We start from the raw sequence: 19900 nt of genomic DNA on the forward strand, positions 1-19900 counted from the left end.
ATTAAATTAGACAACATATGTAATGGAATTGGTGCATTATTTCTGGCATATAGTAAGTGCTTGATAAATGTAAGCTTTCATCATCCTTATTGTTATAAATTGATTAGGAAAATAGCCCTTGTGTTAGGAGAGGTAATCCTCCGTGGTCCCTGAGCACCCTCAGGGATGAGGTAATGTCTCCCCTAGACAAATATCAGGCTTGTTTCCAATTGCTATAAAAATGACAGAGTCCCTAAACTTAGTGCCCCCGCCCCATAATGCAATCTTTTTCTATCACTTGTTAACAAAATCAAAACGCACAAATCATGTACTTAATTGCATGTTTATATCTGGGATTCATTTGATCTATTTGATCCCAGATATAAACATTTGGCAGCAATAACTAGGACACTGGTGGTGCAGTTGTGTTGCTTTCATGAATGTAAAAACAATAATAGTGAGCCCTGGCTGGTTTGGCTCAGTGGTTAGAGCATCAGCCTGCGGTCCTGAGAGACCCAGGTTCGGTTCCCGCTAAGGGCACATACCTCGGTTGCAGTTTGTCCCCGGCCCTGGTTGGGTCATAGGGGTGGCAACCACTCGATGTGTCCCTTTCATGTTGATGTTTCTCTCTCTTCCTCTCTTTCCCTCCCACTCTATCTGAACAAACTATTGAAAATGTCCTCGGGTGAGGATTAAAAAAAACAAAAACAATAAAAGTGAAACAGTAGTACTATTTTAAGGAAAATGAAGTTAGGGTTGCAACCAAATAAAGGTGATTTCTGTATATAAAAAAAAGCAATAACTGAGAACCCTATGCCTGCCAAGGCTGGGCAATCAGAGTGGCAGTGACTAGATGAGGAACTGGGACAAACCAGGCAAATTAAAGTGAATCCTGCAACTTTTTCTGGAACTGTTGGGAATACGCTCACTTTTCCATGGGGGTTGAGCTTCTGGGATTCATCTTTACCAGCATGACAGTGAAGAGATCACAGAGGAAAACAGAACTAAAAAATGAAGACAGAGTCCTGAGGACATTGTTTGACACCTGAATCCAGCTATGCCTGAACACAACACTCGCGGACTTAACGGTCAATTGATTCCCTTTCTTTGATTAGACCACACAGGGTTGTTTCCACCACTAAGAACTGGAAGAAACCTCGGCAGTGGGAAGCCAGAGTGATCCAGAATGTTGGTGTCATAGCCAAGCTCTCTGTCAAATGCTGCCTTTCCCTTGCTCAGCTTGATCTATCTGGGGGGTGAGAAAGGTAGAGAGCAAGGGAAGAGATCCAGGCTGGGGTGGGCTTTCCTTGAGGAGATTCCTAGATGAGCTGCAATATAGGGTAGAAGAACTCATCCATCAGAGGTGAATATCATAGAAATAGTAAGCCCTAGCTGCTCTGGGCCTTGCGGGAGGAGAGAGGTGGCAGGTCTGGGATGTCAAGGCCTGGGATATTAGCAATGCCCACCGCATTGCTCTACCCTCTGCTTTAAAAACTTTCTACTCGCCCTGGCCGGTTTGGCTCAGCGGTTAGAGCGTCGGCCTGCAGTCCAGAGAGACCCGGGTTCAGTCCTCGCTAAGGGCACGTACCTCGGTTGCAGTTTGTCCCCGGCCTTGGTTGGTTGTGCGGGTGGCGGCTACTCGATGTGTCCCTTTCACGTTGATGTTTCTCTCTCTCTCTCTCTCTCTCTCTCTCTCTCTCTCTCTCTTCCTCTCTTTCCCTCCCACTCTATCTGAACAAAAAATGGGAAAATGTCCTCGGGTAAGGATAAAAAACAACTACTTTCTGCTCATTGTTCCAGACCCAGTTCCAGTAACTCTTCCTCCACGAGGCCTTCCATCCTCCATTTGGCCAATTCCTGACCACACCAGGTTGGGGATCCTTCTGTCCCAATTCATCTCCTCAAGATTGAGAGCTCCCCCAGGACGGAACCTTGGATTGAAGCCTACTGGGGCCCCAGTGGTGCCCAGGACACCAGGGCAGAAGGAAGACAGCATTAGAGGGAGGAAGCAGTGCGATGCAGGTTTGAATACATGAGAAAAGAGGAAGATGCTAAGAGGGCAGTGGGAAGAGGGCCAGGTCCTGCAGGGGCCACACAAAAGCTTGACAGGGAGAGGCAAGAAGCCTCAGATGTGTCATGGCACCCACCACCTCAAGCTCTGTGTGAGTACCTGAGGCATTGGTGAGAGCCTGGACCGTGTCAGGGTGACAGAAAATGTCGAGGGTTTGATGGGGCCTAGCCAGAATGTAAATCCCTGGGGATAGGTGGTCACCAGCTGAATTATCGTCCTCAAACCCTGCTCAGTGGGGGTGACCTGAAAGAAAGGCAGGGTCGTCACTCCCCAAAAGGAGACACAGCAGGTCCCCCTGCAGCATCTGCAATGGAACTGTCTGGATTTTGCATGGATGGAGAAAACCTGCTTCTTCCTTCTTCTTTCTTCTCAGGGCGGGTGGGTCCTGGAGGCCTCCCCGAGTCGTCCAGGTACACTCAGGGCACAGGGAGAGAGCATGTTCTCTGCCCACAAAGAGGCTTTGACTCAGAAAGATGGATTTTTCTCTTCCTGAAAGTGCTTCCAGGCCTGGGGCTGGGGACCACAGAAGGAGGTCCCCATGGAGAGGTTTGTGGCAGCAGCGCTTGTCCCTAGGTCTTGGTCACATAGACTTTCATGTCCTGGCTGTTCCACACGGCCTTCAGTTCCTCAAACAGTCTGCAGACCTGGGGCCTTCTAGCCCCAGCAGACCCCAAGAGACAGCTGTGAACTCTGCTCATCAATCGGGAGGGCAGCTCCCACCTATGAGTCCCTCCTGCTGACCAGGCTCCGTGTATAGTGTGTCCTGTCTATCTATCGTACCTACCTACCTACCTATCACCTATCTATCTTACCTTCCTATCATAGTTCATCCTGTCTGTCTATCTTCTTTTTTTTTTTATCCTCACCTAAGGACATTTTTCCATTTTTTATTCAGATAGAGTGGGAGGGAGAGGAAGAGAAAGAGAGAAACATCGACGTGAAAGGGACACATTGAGTGGCTGCCACCCATACAACCCAACTAGGGCCGGGGACAAACTGCAACCGAGGCACACGCCCTTAGCGGGAACCGAACCCGGGTGTCTCTGGACTACAGGCCAACACTCTAACTGTTGAGCCAACCTGGCCAGGGCTGTCTATCTATTTTCTATCTATCATAGTACATCAAGTCCATCAGTTTATCTGTCTATCTATCTGTCTATCTATCTGTCTATCTACCTATCTATCTATCATCTATCTATCTAATAGTAGATTCCGTCTATGTATCTATTGATCATCTGTCTGCCTACCTATGATATTTCATCCTGTCTATCTTTCTTTAACCTATGGACACACTCACCAATCATGCTATTTTACAAATAAAGAAACCGAGGCCATGTTCCCCCAAAGGGGAAGGAGGGCAGGTCACCTCCTGGTGAGGCATCCTCTTCAGTCCCTCAGGATGCCCTACCCTGACAGATATCCCAGGTGCTCCAGACAGCTGAATATAAGTTGTTTTCACCCTAGTGACCTACTGCCTCCCTGCTCCCCAAGGATCCTGAGGGGAGAATTCACAGCACTTGATGAGATTGGTCCAGAGAGGGAGAGTGACTCAGCTGAGGTCATGCAGCAAGAGGGAGTGGAGGAGAAAAAGTGACCAAGGCCAGTGCCCATGGCTGAGCCAACAGAGGGCGAGTTGGAACAGCTGTAACTTTCATCCCAAGACCCAGAACCTCAGGCAACATTCATGCTGAGCTTGGAGATGTCCCATTTTAAACTTTGCCATAATGAACAGTGAAATAACAGGAAGTTCTTCCCCAAACTGTAGTTCTCATCCCTGGTGGGAAAGGAAAGTTGTGCTCATCCCTCAGCTGGTGTGGGCGAAGGGAGGAGCTAGATATTCATCCCTTTGGCCTTGAGGGAGGTGATGACAAATTCACCACTTAGGGGCTCACTCAAGACATTTTTCCATTTATCCTCAGAGTGTGAGGGAGGGAGGTAGAGAGAGAGACAGAGAAAAAGAAAGGTTGAGGAGAAAGAGAAACATCAATGTGAGAGAGACACATCGATTGGTTTCCTCCCACACAACCCTGACCAGGGCTGGGGACCAAACTGCAACCGTGCCCTTGACTAGAATCGAACCCGCAACTCTGGTTCTCGGGCCGATGCTCTAACACCTGATCAAAACCAGCCAGGGCAGGGTTCAAACATTTATTAAGTGCCTGATATATGCCAGCCCCTGGGCTAGAAGCTGCAGATAGAGCGTCTGCTCCCCAGAGCTACCATCAAGTTGGAGAGCCAGATAATAAGTAGTTAGACAATTAGCTGTATAATTTAAAAGGAGCAGGACCACCCAGCCAGTGTGGCTCAGTGGATTGAGCATCCTCAATGGACTGAGAGGTTCTGGTTTGATTCCCGGTCAGGAATATGCCTGGGTTGTGGGCTCAATCCCCAGTAGGGGGCGTGCAGGAGGCAGCTGATCAATGTTTCTTACATCGATGTTTCTATCTCTCTTTCCCTTCCTTTCTCTCTAAAAAAAATCAATTAAAAAAAGTATTTAGAAATAAATAAAAGGAGCAGGGCCAAGTCAAAGGTCAAAGTCGGGTATGGGCGGGGAGCTGAAGAAGGCCTCTGAAAGGAGAAATGAGTGGCCAACTTTAACCAGGTTGTGCAACTGGCTTGTTGAGACATCTTAGAAGGGAAAATAAGATAAGAGGAAGGTATGCCAGGAAGATGAGGGGTTGAGGGGTTGTGCCCTTGTGGGTAGAAGTGAGCAGACAAGGAAATGGGCCAGACACAGGGAGCAAACCTTGAACAGCACCCCTGAGGTGGTCTCTAGGCTAGCTGTGGACACCAGGCATCCTAGGGGACACAGCTCTGTGCAACGCACCCTCGAGCCCCTCACAGGTGCTTCCCTGCTAATGTGGGAAACCGGGCAGGAAATGCACCCAAAGAGGCTGGGGAGAGGACAAGGACGTGGGAAAGGCTGAGATGGCAGAGTGGAGAAATGAGTGAGAAGAGAGTGGCTCCCCTTGACTCCCAACGCTTCTCTGCTGTCCTAGACCCCAGCCCAACCCCTGGGCCCCATTTCCAACCCCTTGGGGAGTCCATCCACCCTAATACCTAAGACTCATTTTGCTGCCCACACTCACCAGGCCCAAGTGACCAAAAAACCACTTTGGGAGCTGCAGGAAGCATCAGAGGCGGTGAGCATTGTCATAGAAGGTGTGGGCCCAGGCCAGGAAGCGAGCCAGGAGCCAGGAGGCCCCAACCAGCAGCAGGAGTAGTCACGGGGAGGCCGCCAGTGGCCCCAGTCCCTGCCAGGACAGGCTCAGCTGCAGCATCTTGCAAGGCAGACAGAGGGTGAGCTCCTGAGGCCAAAGACAGGGCTGGTAATGGTGAGCTCAGAGGCAGAGACCAGCTTACAAACAGAGGGAGAGGGCCAAGGGTGTGAGGCATAGGGACACAGAGGGGCAGGTGAGTGCTGGGGACAGGACAGGGAGGGCTCAAAGATTGGCAAATGGGGGCTCAGGAGGAGAGACCCAGGGAAATACAGAGGGAGAGGGAGAGAAAGAGACAGAGACAGAGACAGAAACAGAGAGTTAAATTACCCACTATTATCCTCTCAGCTCCCAAGCCAGCTTTACTCCCTGGAGCCACCCCTGCCTTGAGCAACACCTGTCCTCCCCTCTCTGACCCTGAGACCAGCACCTTCTGTCTGGAGCAGCTGGTCCCATACAACCCGTCTTTTCTCCTCCAGGGAAGTCTTTGCATCTGATTTCTGATCTAGGGGTTGGGAGGGGTTAGGCTAAACCAACCAATCCCCAAACATTGGCTTTGTAAGAACGAGGCAGAATGAGGCGGTGCAGGGTCTCCAGAAGTGCAGGTTTATTGGGAATTAGCCTGCCAGACTACCTCTAAGGAGAGAGTAGCAACCGGCTTGTACAGACTAGGGATTTTTAAACTCATGGCTCGGGTGGGGGGGGGAGGTGGTCGTTCAGCCGAGGAGACATGGTCATCTTTGATTGGTCGGGCCTGGGGTCTCCCCAGTTCTTGATTGGTTCGGGAGCTGGGGTCTCCTGGAACTTGTTTTTCTTGTCGAGTGACCATTTTCAGTTTTGGGTGGGTTAGGGTGATTCCATCATTGCGTTCTGCCTGACTGGAGTGATGGGTTTTGGTTTTCTGGAATGAGAGGCTTAGGGAAAGGTTAAACGATAAGAGTGATGGGTTTTGGTTTCTTGGAATGAGAGGTTTAGGGCAGTAAAATGGAACTTAAGAGCTAACAGAACCCAGTTCAGAGTCTGAGTCTGGTTTGTCTCGTTGGTCTACAACACCTCATGAGCCCATTTTTACAGAAAAGGAATCAGAGACTCACAGGAGTGAGGCAGCTTGCTCCAGCCTCACAGCAAATTAGGTCAATATGACAGTAAAGCTTGTTACATAGTAGGTGCTCATTAAATATCTGAGGATGAACGTGAGCTTTGTAGCCATTAGCTCTAAGACTTGGCGACTCAAAGTGTGGTCCTCAGACCTCCACCATCAGTATCACCTGAGAGCTTGCAGGGAATTCAGAATCTAGTGCCCTAGCCCAGAAATACTGACTGAGAACTGCATCCCCTCCGGGGAGGGGTGTACAGTCCTTCAAGTTCTAAGACATGTGGCTTTAAGGCCCCAAGTCTGGGTTCTGCAAAGGATACAGGGAAGGAGCACCTTCACCTCTCTGATTCACAGATGTGGGTTTTTTTGTTTTTTTTTTTTTTTTTTCAGTTATAAAATAAGGGGGGAAATCTAGACCACCCTGGGGTTGTTTATGAAGCCATATGTTTATTGAATATTTATTATGTGCTGGGCACTATTTTAGGCAGTGGGGATGCAGCAGTGTGCACAACAGACTTTGTCCCTGCTGTCAAAGGGCTCACATCTGTGGATAGATGGGTGATGATCAAATAAATTATCAGAAAGTATCAGACAGTGATCAGTGATGTGCCTGGGGGAGGGATTCTACCTTAGGCCAGGGTGAGCAGAAACCTGAAGAAAGAGGGAGGGCCTCCGGGGGTGGTCATGGAATGGGACACCCAGGCTGAACAAGAAGGCAATTGGCTCTTGTTACTTTGACACTGGGGCTGAGAGCATTAACCTCTGAAATCACACATTAGATCCTTAGGACGGCAAAGGTGAGTAGCAGAATCTGGCCCCCAAATTGAAGCTATAAGTGGGTGTTAAACTTTCAAGAGCCACAACCAAGAACTCAAAGTCCAGCAGGGCTCCGCAGCCATCAGGAGGGCAGAGTCTATTGGTCTGGAGCTCCCCAGATTCATGGATCAGGTGATAGAAAGGGAAAGGATGCCTCGGGTGGGGACTTGACTCTGAGCCTGATGGGGCTGGAGCTTCCAAATCACACAAGCCTGGTTTATGAAATGTTCCCAGCCAATATGGAGGTAGGGGAGTCACACATGGAAAGGTGGAGGCTGGTCCTTCTCCAGGGCCCTATTACCCCCACCTAGAACCAGACAGTGGGCAGGTGTGTGTCAGATCAGTGGTGGCAGTCCCTCTGAGCCTCAGTCTTCATATCTGCAAAATGGGCCTGATAAAACCTCAGCATTGCAAGCATTCTATCAGACCCAGGCAGAAAGAGAAGGGTCAAGTACATTCCAAAGTGACATGTGAGCCCTGGCCGGTTTAGCTCAGCAGTTAGAGCGTCGGCCTGCGGTCCGGAGAGACCCGGGTTCGGTTCCCGCTAAGGGCACGTACCTCGGTTGCAGTTTGTCCCCGGCCCTGGTTGGGTCGTGAGGGTGGCAATTACTCGATGTGTCCCTTTCATGTCGATGTTTCTCTCTCTCTCTCTCCCCCCCTCTCTCCCCACTCTATCTGAACAAAATATTAAAAAAAACACACACACAAAAAAAAACACAAAAAAACAAAGTGACATGTGAAGGAAATCTTTTGTGGCAACATGGGTATGTAAAGGACAAACACATGACCTTGCCCCCTGGATTTTAAGGGAATGGCAAGAACTATCTGCTAATAGATAACCACTGCATTGTATAGATAACCATTGCTTTGTGTACACCGAAACTGCTTGCTCCCTCAGGCATAGCAGCTAACTGCAAATATCTGCTTCTGTACGTGCTTGCTTGCTCGCACACCCTTAACCCAAATTCCTTAACAGTGGCTAAGACAACTATATAAGCCACCCACCCCTGAGCTCGGGGCTGCTCTCTCCTCTGCGTAGGATGGGACAGTCGCCGCGCGGCTAATAAACTCTCTTAATTTGAACCCAGTTTGGAGTCTGAGTCTGATCTGTCTCGTTGGTCTACAACAGGTAGATGTTTTACAGGATAGTGAGAAGCTAGGAAATTTTCTAAACAAAAGGAATAGGAAAACTGAGACAAGAAAATTAAACAAGGCCAAACAGTTTGGGAGCTTGCTGCCAGCTCGTAAATAAGACATTATCTTCCCCAAACTAAGGACACTTGAGAGCACATAGCCAAATATCTCTCCTCAGTAACGAATGCAGGAGAGGAGGGGACTCGATGTCCCTTCTCTCTCTGACCAGATAATGCATGGGGTAAATCACCCTGGGACAGCTAAGGCAGGAGGAGGGGAGAAAAGAAGGGAAAATGTTAAAGGCCTGTCTCACTAAACAAAAAAGTCGGCTGTTTTGGGAAAGCAAAACAAAAGGAGGGCAGTTTCATTTCACTCCCTAAACAGTGAAGCCAGCAGTCTCAGGGCTTGTCAAGATAAAATTACCAGGTGCTTCTTATAAATTCTGGGGAAACCATAACAAAGCAAAAGGGGAAATCTTGAGAGTTAATCTGGACAGGCTATCTAGCAGAGGAATTTAAAAATCTATAGACAGAGGGTATAGAACCCCTTGAACCCCCACCAGACTCTCTTTCCAAACTATTCGGGAAAGTCCATCAGAGCTGCAGCTCAAATGTATTTAGTAAATTTGTTTGCTTTGCTTCTTTAACAAATTTGCTTGCTTTAATCTTTTTTTTTTTTTTTTTTATCCTCACCTGAGGATATTTTTCCATTTTTTGTACAGATAGAGTGGGAGGGAGAGAGAGGAAGGGAGAGAGAGAGAAACATCGACATGAAAGCGACACATCGAGTGGTTGCCACCCTCACGACCAACTAGGGCCGGGGACAAACTGCAACCGAAGTACCTGCCCTTAGCGGGAACTGAACCCGGGTCTCTCCGGACCGCAGGCCGACGCTCTAACTGCTGAGCCAAACCGGCCAGGGCTTGCTTTAATCTTTTAATAAATTTGCTTTATCACAACACAATCATCTGGAGTCATTTATTTGAATTCATTCCTAGGAGAAGACAAGAACTGGGGAGGGCAGCCCTCCCCCTCTGACTCAGGGGGCTATCCCATAACACCTTTCCTGGTGTGTGTGGGTGCCTGTTGCTTTGGGTGCCTTGATGTGGATGATCTGAGTGAGATTGCTACCAGTTAACCGTTTGCTGCACGGTTGTCCTTGATTTTTTCCCACAGATCACGGTGAGTTCAGGCCTTAGGGGATTTTTTTTTTTTTTTTTTCTGTTCTGCCATCGGGGTTTAGGGGTTCGGCATAACAAAAATTAGCAAGATGTACTAGGCCTGTGCCAGGGGGGCAGAAACTTGAAAGTACTAAAACCAATGAGCGCCTGGGTTCCACGGCCAAGCTCCCACGCTCTAAAGATCAGAGGCAAATTCCTCCCTCCGGTTCCAGTCGTGGATGTCCTTACATGAGGAAGGTCCTTGCAGAGCAGTCTGGGGTTAAACCCTAAGATGTGCAGGGGCCTCATAGGAACTCCCATTTCACTTGTAATGAACTGTCTGGCTCATCTAGGGGACGCACATGGCAGGATTGGTCACCCAGCACCCTGAGCCCTTCCTGTTTTAGACCGCTGGGGGAGCAACTGAGGCGCGGAAGAAGGAGCAGATGGCCAGGGAAGTGATGGGCCCTGAATGCCTTTTCCACAAGCAGCACACTTTAACCCTCTCCATAAAATCATTAGCTTCTCTGCCTCTGGAGCATGGCCGGGAGAAAAATAAGCTGAAATCATCAGTCAGTTGTCAGTCTGCTGCACGTCTCTGCCCCTCGCGACTTCTGGCAGCTCTGTCTGCATCTGTATTTCCCTCGTAGGAAATGCAGAGACTGCTGTGCTTATGGGGTAGCAAGGGAGAGGATCAACTGGGGACCCCTCAGGTTTCAGAGATATCAAAAACCCAGAGGAAGGTCCTCCCTTAGGCTGCCTTTACAAAATTTGTCAGGAAAGACACTGGCTAAGACCTTAAGGCTTTTTGAAAAGGCTAATAGGCAGGGGCAGCTTGGAATGTTGACTTTGTCCTGCTAAGCCTTACCCAAATTTAGGGGGTGTCAGTAAATTACCTACTTAGTCATAGACAAAGAAAGTGTTACCCATTCTATTCAGGCATCTGTTATGCATGGCTCTGCAGGACCCACGAGACAGGGGGAGTAAAGAATGGTAGATTTTCAGACATTCCAGTGGACAGATATATTGGATAGCAAACTTTTTCAGAGAGTGAAAATATTGCAAGAACCCTAGAAGGGTCCCGCTGGCGGGACTAGAAATACTGCAATTCTTACTCCAACGAGGCCTTTGGCAGAAAAATGGGTCAGTAACTGGTAGCATTGCTGCCTAAAAAGAACAGTAGTGCACCTAGAAGGTATGAAACCCACCCCACTCCCACAATACAGGGAAGGAGAGGTTGGGGGCAAAAAAGATTTTAAGTCAAATGAGAATAGAGAAGAAAGGGGGCTCAGGAGCATGGAGTCGAGTCCGAGTCTAACCTAAGTGGGGTTAATTCCATTCCCAGGACACCCTGGTCATTGGTAAGGACCACCCCAAAGCACAGGGCACACATGTCCCTGGATAAATGCAGCCCTGAATGCATTCGAATTACACAGTAAGACTAGCTAATTCTGAAAACCTAGGTCTGAGAAGGGATGCCTTCTCCTGGAGATGTTAACACAGCAGATGGAATGGGGATGCCCATTCTCTCCTATGATCTCCTTTATTCTCTTTCAAATGGAAATCCAAAATTTGTCTCTGGGATACATCCTAAAGAACTGGGAAATATTTGACTCTCAGATCTTAAAAAGAAAAAGATTCATATTTTTAAAATCTTTTGACCAGTTTTTTTTAAATGTATTTTTATTGATTTTTTTTTAGAGAGAAAAAAATGAGAGAGATAGAAATATCGATGTGAGAGAGCATGTGCCCTGACTGAGAATCAAACCGCCTCCTACATGCCCCCCACTGGGGATTTGGCCCACAACCTGGGCATGTGCTCTGACTGGAATCGAACTAGTGACCTCCAGGTGCATGGGTCAACGCTCAACCACTGAGCCACACCAGCCGGGCAAAAGTGAATCTATTAAATGCTCCAAATTCTCCTAGAAGGCTAGTGCTGCAACAGCGCCCTTGTGCAGACTGCAAAAGCTTCAAGGGCGGGCACTCCTCCTGCCCTTGTAAAAGAAAGAATGTAGTACTTTTTTCTTTTCCAGCCTCCTTAAAGGTTGTCAAGGACACTAGATAATTAAACAGCTCACTTTTAAACACGCAAAAGGAATATAATATTCACCAGGAATCCAAATGGGTGATTTAAGATTAATTAATGTCCTTTAGCGTAATTAAGAAATAATAAATAGATATAACTAAAATAAAGGGTTTTTAATAAAGCTTTCAGTTATAATTGTATATAACTAAATATAGTTTTCCAAAGTCTCTGGTGACTTGGAACTTTGGAGTTTTGCTGGATTAAATGATGAAAATTACTAAATATCTGAATATTTTAAAATAACAATACTGAAATATTAATTGATCTGATTTTGCCTACTTTTGGGTTCTTATTGCAGAGAAGATTCAGAATGGGTTTGAATCTATTAATAAATATATCTTGTATTTTATCTAAAATATGTCTCTTGAAAATGTGAGTGTATTTGCCAGAAAAAAAACCAAAAACCTGTTTCTGGAAGTTATAAAACATATTTAATTACTTACTTGTCACTAAAAAAATCAAGGTTTCTAAGAGTTCAGAATTCTAATTAATTAGAAAATTGGGTGGTTTTGGTAATATAAAAAATTAAAAGTAGGTTGTTCTAAAGTTAATGATTTCTAAATGAATTTAAAAAACAAACTAAAAAGGGATAGGAAAGTCACAAAAGTTTTGTGCATCACAGAGGGACTGTACAAAGTTAAAGAAAGACTGTGTAGAAAAAAGAAACATATAGGTAAGCTAAATAATAAATTTAATTAGATTAATGAATCTAAATATTGAAAGTAAACTAGTACAGAATTTGTTTGGTCTTTTTCCAGGGAAACTTTTTTCCCTATATTTGCCTAAAAAGCAAAGGTTCTGTGTGTTATTATAATAATTATGTGTCATGTTAAGTTTTGTCATTTACAGACAGTTATTGTTTTATTGGGATACATTTGCAAATGTGTTATATCTTTGAAAAGGTTCATGAAAAGGACTCTGACTTACTCTAAATTACAGGTTTCAAAGCAGGTCATCTCGTTAAAGTAGATACAGATTTATAGAACTCTAAGGAATATCTGGATTTATAGAAATACTGGTGAATTACCAAGAGAATCAAAAATTGGTTATGGAAATAAATTAATTAAAAATTATTGTTTTGGGCTCTGGCCGGATTGGCTCAGTGATTAGAGCGTCGGCCTCTGTGGTCCAGAGAGACCTGGGTTTGGTTCCCGCTAAGGGCAAGTACCTAGGTTGCAGTTTGTCCCCAGCCCTGGTTGGGTAGTGTGGGTGGTGACCACTCGATGTGTCCCTTTCACGTTGATGTTTCTCTCTCTCTCTCTCTCTCTCTCTCTCTCTCTCTCTCTCTCTCTCTCTCTTTCTCTCTCTCTCCCCCTTCCTCCCACTCTATCTGAACAAAAAAATGGAAAAATGTTCTCGGGTGAGGATAATAAAAAAAAAAATGTTACGCCCTGGCCAGTTTGGCTCAGCGGTTAGAGCGTCGGCCTGCGGTCCGGAGAGACCCGGGTTCGGTTCCCGCTAAGGGCACTTACTTCGGTTGCAGTTTGTCCCAGGCCCTGGTTGGTCGTGCGGGTGGCAGCTACTCGATGTGTCCCTTCACGTCGATGTTTCTTTCTCTCTCTCCTTCCTCTCTCTCCCTCCCACTCTATCTGTACAAAAAATGGAAAAATATCCTCGGGTGAGGATTAAAAAATAAAAATAAATAAATAAATAAAAATAAAAAATAAAAATGTTACTAATTTTTAATCTTTTTGCTTTCCAGACATAAGAAAACATTTTTTAAGTATTTCGGTAAATTATACTTTCATAAGCAATATTGAGACATTTATATTTTTCTCCCTACCTAATCCCTCTGAAATTTGGAAACTCTCAATAAGTGAATATTATTAATCTCATGGTGCCCTGGCCCGTTTGGCTCAGCGATTAGAGCGTTGGCCCGCAGTCCAGAGAGACCTGGGTTCAGTTCCCGCTAGGGGCATGTGCCTCAGTTGCAGTTTGTCCCCTGCCCTGGTTGGGGTCATGTTCCTTTCTCATCGATGTTTTTCTCTTTCTCTCTTCCTCTCTCTCCCTCCCACTCTATCTGAACAAAAAAATGGAAAAAATGTCCTCAGGTGAGGATAAAAAATATCTATATATTAATCTCATGGCAATATGTTTATTTGCATAATACAAAAAAGAATCTAATTTCTTCATAACAGGACATAAAACCAGTTTCCAATTGTGGTTATATTAGCTAAGACTTGACTGGAGAGAGACATGCCCAGACTGTAGATATCACCAGATAGCTTTGAGGAATGAAGATTGACTTTAAAGCCAATAAAACTCCCTTGGAGAAATGACTTGGTAGATTGCTATTCACTCATGACAGTCTTTCCAGATAAGGAGCAAAGGTTACTTTCCTGGAAGATAGCAAAGAAAAAACCTCAAGACATGTTGGGGACCTCAAGAACTTGAGAAATCCACCCAAACCTATGGGTATTACAGGCAAAGCCAAATGGCAACTCTGTGGCTTGGCTTCTGTGCCCTGAAGGTCTGTCTTAAATTAATCTAAAGATTCCTTGTGAGCCTGGCCAGTTTGGCTCAGGGGTTGGGCATTGACCTATACCCCCAGTTCAATTCGTGGTCCGGGTACATGCCCAGGTTTTGGGCTTGACCCCCAGTAGGGGACAGGCAGGAGACAACCAATAGATGTTTTCTTCATTATCAATGTTTCTATCTCTCTCTCCCTCTCTTCCTGTCTCTGAAAAAAAAAATTTTTTTTTATCCTCACCTGAGGACATTTTTCCATTTTTTGTTCAGATAGAGTGGGAGGGAGGGAGGGAGGGAGGGAGAGAGAGAGAGAGAGAGAGAGAGAGAGACATCAACGTGAAAGGGACACATCGAGTGGCTGCCACCCACACAACCCAACCAGGGCCGGGGACAAACTGCAACCGAGGTACATGCCCTTAGCGGGAACCGAACCCGGGTCTCTCTGGACCACAGGCCAACGCTCTAACCGCTGAGCCAAACCGGCCAGGGCTCTGAAATAAATTTTTTTAAAAAGATTTTACCCGGCTCGTGTGGCTTAATGGATTGAGTGTCATCACATGGACTGAGAGGTCCTGGTTCGATTCCCGGTCAGGGCACATGCCTGGGTTGTGGGCTCTATCCCTAGTAGGGGGTGTGCAGGAGGCAGCTGGTCAATATTACTCTCTCATTGATGTTTCTAATTCTCTCTCTCTCCCCCTTACACTCTCTCTAAAAAAATCAATAAAAACATTATTTATTTATTTATTTATTTATTTATTTATTTTTATTCTCACCTGAGGACATTTTTTCTTTTTTTTTCTTTTTTCTTTTTTAATCCTCACCCGAGGACATTTTTTCCATTTTTTGTACAGACAGAGTGGGAGGGAGAGAGAGGAAGAGAGAGAGAGGGAAACATCGATGTGAAAGGGACACATCGAGTGGCTGCCACCCGCATGACCAACCAGGGCCGGGGACAAACTGCAACCGAGGTACATGTCCTTAGCGGGAACCGAACCCGGGTCTCTCCGGACCGCAGGCGGACGCTCTAACTGCTGAGCCAAACTGGCCAGGGCCATTTTTTCATTTTTTGTTCAGATAAAGTGGGAGGGAGAGAGAGAGAGAGAAACATCAATGTAAAAGGGACACATCGAGTGGTCGCCACCCACACAACCCAACCAGGGCTGGGGACAAACTGCAACCTAGGTACTTGCCCTTAGCGGGAACCAAACCCGGGTCTCTCTGGACCGCAGACCGACACTCTAACCGCTGAGCCCAACTGGCCAGGGCAATAAAAACATATTTAAAAAAAAAAAAAAAGATTCCTTGTGAGTGAAATTCCAGCAAAGCAAATTTAATTTATTTACTTTTAAATATGTTTTTATTGATTTTTTAGAGAGAGAGGAAGAAAGAGAGAGATAGAAACACTGACATGAGAGAGAAACATTAATTTGCTGCCTCCTGCACAGCCCCTACTGGGGATTGAGCCTACAACCCAGGCATATGCCCTGACCAGGAATCAAACTGGGACCTCAGTCCATAGGATGACGCTCAATCCACTGAGCCACACAAGCTGCACAGATTTCAAAGAGTCTATATGATCAATTGCTCTTCTTGTTGTGTTTATGCAAATAATCAGGTCAAATTAAAACTAGACTTAATAAAGTCTCTAATAATAATGATAATAGCCTGGCCAGTGTGGCTCAGTGGTTGAGTGTTGACCCATGCACTAAGAAGTTGCTGGTTCGATTCCTGATCGAGAGCACATGCCCAGGTTGTGGGTCAAATCCTCAATGGGGGGCACGCAGAAGGTGACCAATAAATGTTCTCTCTCATCGATATTTCTTTCTCTCTCTCCCTCTCCCTTCCTCTCTCTCTAAAACTCAATAAAGAAAAATATTAAAAAAACAACAACAATAATAGCCCTCGCTGGTTGTCTCAGCGATTGGAGTGTTGGCCCACAGACCAAAGAGTCACGGATTTGATTCCTGTCAAGGGCACATACCTGGGTTGCGGTTCATCCCCGGCTGTAGGGGTTGTGTGGGAGGCAACCAATTGATGTGTTTCTCTCACATCGCTGTTTCTCTCTCTCTCTCTCCCTCCCTCCCATTCTATCTGAAGATAAATTTTAAAATGTCCTTGGGTGAGGATTTATTTATTTTTATTTATTTATTTTTTCCTTTATTGATTATAAAGAGAGAGAAAGTGAGAGGGAGAGATAGAAACACCAATGAGAGAGAACATCGATTGGCTGCCTCCTGCATGTCCGTGGGGATCAGGCCCACAACCTGGGCATGTGTCCTGACTGGAAATCAAACCGGCAACCTCTTGGTTCATGGGTCGATGCTCAACCATTGAGCCACACCAGCTGGATCTTGGGTGAGAATTTAAAAAAAAGAAGAAGAATATTTTTTTAAAAAATGATAATAGCACTGGCCAGTTTGTTCAGCGGTTACAGGGTTGGCCTGTGGACCAAAGAGTTGCGGGTTCGATTCTGGTCAAGAGCACATACCTTGGCTGTGGTTCAGTCCCGGTCCTGATCAGGGTTGTGTGGGAGGCAACCAATCGATGTGTCTCTTTCTTGATGTTTCTCTCTCTCTCTCTCTCTCTCTCTCTCTCTCTCTCTCTCTCTCTCTCTCCCTCCCACTCTATCTGAAGATAAATGGAAAGATATCCTCAGGTAAGGATTTAAAAAAATTATAAAGATAATAACTTTAGGGAGAAAAATTGTGTTTCGGTGAAAGTTATAATGCCCAATTATAGATATTGGACTCTGGTGCAACTTATTGTCTTCAAAGTTTAAAGATTTTTTTTTTCCACCTGTAAACTGAACTGGTTCCTTAATTCTTCTAGTTGTCTTCAATCCTCTAAGCGAATGTTTCATTTTTTTTCTCCCATTCTCTTATTTGGAATTGTTGAGAACTACTAGTACAGAATTTATCTAAGCATCTGATGACATCACCAGAGATATTTAAAGTGCAGATAAAGAGGATCTGTCAGATTGTCACTGCTTGCTTTCATTCTAGCAGAAGAAACTTTCAGCCTTCTCAAATGACACTCTGACAGACTCAGAAACGAGTTTATAATTTGCTATGATCATTGGCCTTTAGTTTTTTCTCCTAATTTTATAGGCATACTCCTTTTTAAATATCTGATTACTTGTTTACACAATACAAGTCTCACTTTGAAAGCTCATCTGTATCACCATCTCCTGAAGTAAGACTCCATGTCAAAATGATGACACTTTGGGCCATGGCTGGTTATGCTCAGTGGTTAGAGCATCAGCCCGCAAGTTGCAGGTTCAATTCCCGGTCAAGGGCACATACCTGGGTTGCACGTTTGATCCCCAACCCTAGTTGGGATTGTGTGGGAGGCAACCAATCAATGTGTCTCTCTCACATCAACGTTTCTCTCTCTCTTTTTCTCTGTCTTTCCCTCCCTTCCACTCTATCTAAAAAATTCAATGGAGAAATATCCTCAGGTGAGGATTAACAAAAAAGAAAAATGACACTTCAGGAATGCCAGCCCATCCCTACTTTATTTTTTCTATGTTTTTTTTTTTTTATCCTCACCCGAGGGCATTTTTCCATTTTTTATTCAGATAGAGTGGGAGGGAGAGAGAGAGAGAAACATCGACGTGAAAGGGACACATCGAGTGGCTGCCACCCGCACAACCCAACCAGGGCCGGGGACAAACTGCAACCGAAGTACATGCCCTTAGCGGGAACCGAACCTGGGTTTCTCTGGACCACAGGCCAACGCTCTAACCACTGAGCCAAACCAGCCAGGGCAGCCCATTCCTACTTTAGAAGAATCAATCAATGGCTACTCTGTTCCAGTCTCAAATTCCATTCTCTTGTCTCCCTTATCTCAAACAGGAAGAGAGACTTCCAAACCCTGCTGTAGGTAGGGACCATGACCAATTGTCAGCAGGTAGCAGTTACTGAAGACAAACCATCTTTCTTTATTAACCCTAAAAGATTTTAGGGATGGAAGTCTCTGAGGTGGGAGATGTTACAGGGTAGTGAGAAGCTAGGAAAATTTCTAAGCAAAAAAAATGGGTAACTGGGACAAGAAAATTAAACAAGGCTAACCAGTTTGGGAGCTTGCAGCCAGCTTGCAAATAAGACATTATCTTCCCCAAACCAAGGACACTTGAGAGCAAATGGCTAAATACCTCTCCTCACTAAAAAATGCAGGAGAGGAGGGGGGATCTTTTTTTAAAAAATTTTTTCTTTATTGATTTTATTTTACTTTATTTTATTTCTTATCCTCGCCCGAGGACATTTTTTGATATTTTGTTCAGATAGAGTGGGAGGGAGAGAAAGAGAGAGAAACATCAACGTGAAAGGGACACATCGAGTGGCTGCCACCCACACAACCCAACCAGGGCCGGGGACAAACTGCAACAGAGGTACGTGCCCTTAGCGGGAACTGAACTGGGGTCTCTCAGGACCAAAGGCTGATGCTCTAACCGCTGAGCCAAACCGGCCAGGGTAGGAGGGGGGATCTTAATGCCCCTTCTCTCTCTGACCAGAGAATACATGCATAAATCACCCTGGAACAGCTAAGGCAAGAGGAGGGGAGAAAAGAAGGAGAAGTGTTAAAAGCCTGTCTCACTAGACAAGTCAGCTGTTTTGGGAAAGAAAAAAAGCAGCGTGCAGTTTTATTTCACTCCCTTAACAGTGAAGCCAGCAGTCTAGCTTGTCAAAATAAAATTATCAGGTGCCTATCATAAATTCTTAGAAAGCCATAACCAAAATGAAAGGGGGGAATCTTGAGTGTTAATCTGTATAGGATATCTAGCAGAGGAATTTAAAAATCTAGCCTCACGGGTTTGGCTCAGCGGTTAGAGAGTCGGCCTGCAGTCCAGAGAGACCTGGGTTTGGTTCCCACTAAGGGCACATACCTCGGTTGCAGTCCCTGGCCCTGGTTGGGGTCGTGTGGTGGCAGCCAGTGGATGTGTCTCTCTCACATTGATGTTTCTCTCTCTCTCTTCCTCCCTCTCTCTCGCTCTATCTGAAGATGAATGCAAAAATGTCCTCGAGTGAGGATAAAAACAAAAATCTATACACAGAGGGTATATAACCCCTTGAACCCCCTCCAGGCTCATCTGGTGGGAAAGCCCATCTGAGCCCCAGCTCAGATGTATTTAGTAGATTTGTTTGCCTTGCTTCTTGAATAAATTTGATTGCTTTAATTTTTTAATAAATTTGTTTTATCACTATGCAATCACTTGTTTGAATTCATTCATAGGAGAAGACAAGCACCGAGGAGGGGACTGTCCTCTCCCTCCAACTCAGGATGTTGTCTGATAACACCACTCTGGTGTCTGTGAGAGGTGCCTGAAACAGATGCATGGACCCTGAGGCATTATGCTAAGTGAAATAAGAAAGACAGAGACAGACAAGTACCATGTGTTCTGATTTATCTATGATGTCACTTATATATTATAAAATGTTATAATGGAATCTAAAAAACAAACAAACAGTAACTAAGATTGGTGGCTGTCAGAGGTGGGGAGTACAGTGTGGAAAAAATGAGTAAGGGGAGTCAAAAGGTACAAACTTCCAGATATAAAATAAATAAGTCCTGGGGATGTAATGTACAGCATGGTGACTATAGTTAATAATACTGTATTGCATATTTGAAAGTTGCTAAGACAGTAAATCTTAAAATTCCATGACTTGTGTGGTGATGGATATGAACTAGACTTACTGTGATCATTTCAAAATGTATACAAATATCTAATCATTATGTTGTATACCTGAAGCTAATAAACTATTCTATCCCTGATATCTCAATAAAAAAGTGAAAAGTGAGTAATGGTCCCATCTCCATATAAAACCTCTGTGTGTGCACGTGTTTGCATATACATTTAAAAAAATTCCAG

The sequence above is a fragment of the Molossus molossus genome, unplaced genomic scaffold (assembly GCF_014108415.1).
Source record: "Molossus molossus isolate mMolMol1 unplaced genomic scaffold, mMolMol1.p scaffold_m16_p_4, whole genome shotgun sequence".
Lineage (NCBI taxonomy): Eukaryota > Metazoa > Chordata > Mammalia > Chiroptera > Molossidae > Molossus > Molossus molossus.